We start from the raw sequence: 2,546 nt of genomic DNA, 5'->3' as shown, positions 1-2,546 counted from the left end.
TAGACGGTGAAACACTGTGCTTTCATGTTATAAGTTTACAGGCATGCTTTAGGTTCCCTGATGGATATTATTTTTCACTACGATAGCCAGAAAAGGCTGTACTGCTATCGTCAAAAAGAAATCCGTGGCGCTCAGCTCACATGGATTTTGAAATTGGATTTGTGTTGCTTTCGCACCCGACCGGATCATTTACGAAAATTTCACAACTGCCAGGACGCAGATAACTCCATTAAACTGCATTGGCCAGGAATCAAACCCAGGTCAATTGCTTGGAAGGCAGCTATGCTCACCACTATACCACCAATGCACATACCTGCAAAGAAGTATTACGTCTGCTGTCACAAAATATTTGGGTTTTGGCGTGTTCCGATTTTCGACATTTCGGAGGCCCATGGCGGTCAGCAATAGTCTACTGAGGGCTCGTTGGTCTAGGGGTATGATTCTCGCTTCGGGTGCGAGAGGTCCCGGGTTCAAATCCCGGACGAGCCCTCGGATACTTGCATCAGTCCCGTATCGCTTGCAGGGGGGTCCAGCATTCCGACGGGTGGTTTTGTCTCAACTCTGAAAAACGTGACGCAGTGCAAGATTTCTTCTATGCCAGCGATGACTTTCTGATCACGTGCTGCTGTTACATGATTTACGACTATTTGGTCAAAATGGCAGCGGATGCGTTCCAAACCCTTGCCTTCCTGGAGAGCGGAGAGTAAATGCAGCACCTTGGACCCTTGGGCAACGCTCTCTCGCATCGATGAAGCAATGCCTGTGAGAAATGCATTGCTTTCTGACAGTTATAACGTTTCTAAGTATTTCTTAAGACTTTCACGGGCATACAAAGTACCATTTCCAAAAGTCCTGTGAGTTTAACCACTAACTTGTACATTACCTCATTGAAAATGTCAAATTTAAATGAACAGACTATGTTCGCAATATATTTGTATATTTAACTTTGACCTGCCGCTAACTGCTTCTGAGCTGCCATCACATGCGCAAAAAAACAATATAATTAAATTTGAAAATTTATTGTTGCTTTCACGACGACTAATGTCTACCCTTTGGTTTGGATGAAAAATGCACTGAGCAGCATTAATGAGTCATCTCTCAAAAAATCTGTACCATTCATGTTATTGTTCTATTTACTTGTGCAAATGTGCTACCAAAAGAAACCAGTTTCTAGCAGGATTACATTTCTTCACGTTATTCAGTTAAAAGCATTGTCTAATCAAATAGGCATCTACAGGTTTAAAAAAAAAAAAAACATTAGGATATTTTCAATGAAATTTTCACCCCATTCATGGATAGAGACGTGTGATTCTGTAGTGAACTAGTTATAGGCACTCTTTAGCCCTTTTGGGACATTATTGCATACATACTGCAATGTGGCATGATCTCTCTTCCCTTCACAAAAAAGCCTCTTCTTAAAGCTGTAAAGTTAACACAGCAATGTCCCACCTGCAGCTTTGTAGAGTGCTGCATAATTGATTATAACCTCAGAAGATTTCAGTTATCGGGGTTACCCTTTTCTCACCAAATACCAGAAACTCCAGTCTGTAATCTGCCAGTGTCTGCTGTTCATGAGTTATGCTCCTCTAATGAAATGATTTGCCCAGTTAAAATGGTAGATTGTGTAGTGAAAAGAAGTGGTAGCTGACAGAATGTGCTTCGAGGGAGGAAAAAACAACACTGGCAATACCATGTCTGTATGTGCTCATCAAGAATAAATTGATAAAAATAAATTTGCCTAATTCTGTTTGCTACTCTGTAAAGCGTCTTAGTGACAGTTCTCTGTAAAAAGCACTATACAAATAAAATTGAATATTACACTCCCAACTAAACACAGCCTAATACACACTATTTCAACAACACATTTTGCTAAATGGTGGAGCTGGAAATCTATCAGGACAACAATAATAATATATGGACAACAATGAAAATATTTAGTTCACATTAATCAGCAAGGACAATTGAGGAGAGTAAGCGGATCTTTGCTGAAAATATAGTATAGCGTGTCTGCGTATGAGAGAGAGAGAGAGAGAGAGAAACAAAAGTGGTTTAAGGGATGGGTCTTAGGTGCCTACCTTAATGTCTGTCTGCATGCCTCCAAAAGGCATCCCACATTCTCTCTCGGTTCACTGTCTGACTCCTCTCTTCTTCAATTATACTGGCCATAAGGTGTGAAAAAATGACAGAGCCAAGTGCGGCATTACCATTCTAGTCTCTCTAAAAACCTGTTACATTAGCTAGCTAGCTACCTAAGTAAGCTATTATTATCTGACTAGCAATAATGCAAAGTTGCTAACAATTAGCAAGCAATTGAAGAAAACATAGCTCAAAAATTTCACTTGAATTTACCACGCTGAACATCAGGGCTTTTCATACTACTTTTTGAATGACTTCTACTTTCATTGATCCTATCTCAAACCTTAATGCGCTGTCATGTTGCAGTGTACTTCGCTTCATTTTATTGGCATCATTGATTGTTTTTAATAATGTTCTCATTTCTGTGCTCGCCATGACTGGAAAACTAGTCTATGAATTTCCAGGTTTTC

At 40.0% G+C, this 2,546-nt stretch overlaps 1 non-coding gene across 1 annotated transcript; it reads left to right on the top strand.

Moving 5' to 3' along the window:
• Window positions 1–417: 417 nt before the first annotated feature.
• On the top strand, window positions 418–489 carry trnap-cgg (transfer RNA proline (anticodon CGG)). The gene has a single exon. It is a non-coding gene; the product is annotated as a tRNA-Pro (tRNA).
• The last annotated feature ends 2,057 nt before the right edge of the window (window positions 490–2,546 follow it).

This window comes from Anguilla rostrata, chromosome 1, assembly GCF_018555375.3.
Source record: "Anguilla rostrata isolate EN2019 chromosome 1, ASM1855537v3, whole genome shotgun sequence".
NCBI classification, from domain to species: Eukaryota; Metazoa; Chordata; class Actinopteri; order Anguilliformes; family Anguillidae; genus Anguilla; species Anguilla rostrata.
Note: the sequence above shows the minus strand (reverse complement) of the source record. Positions and strands in the feature narration are given on the sequence as shown.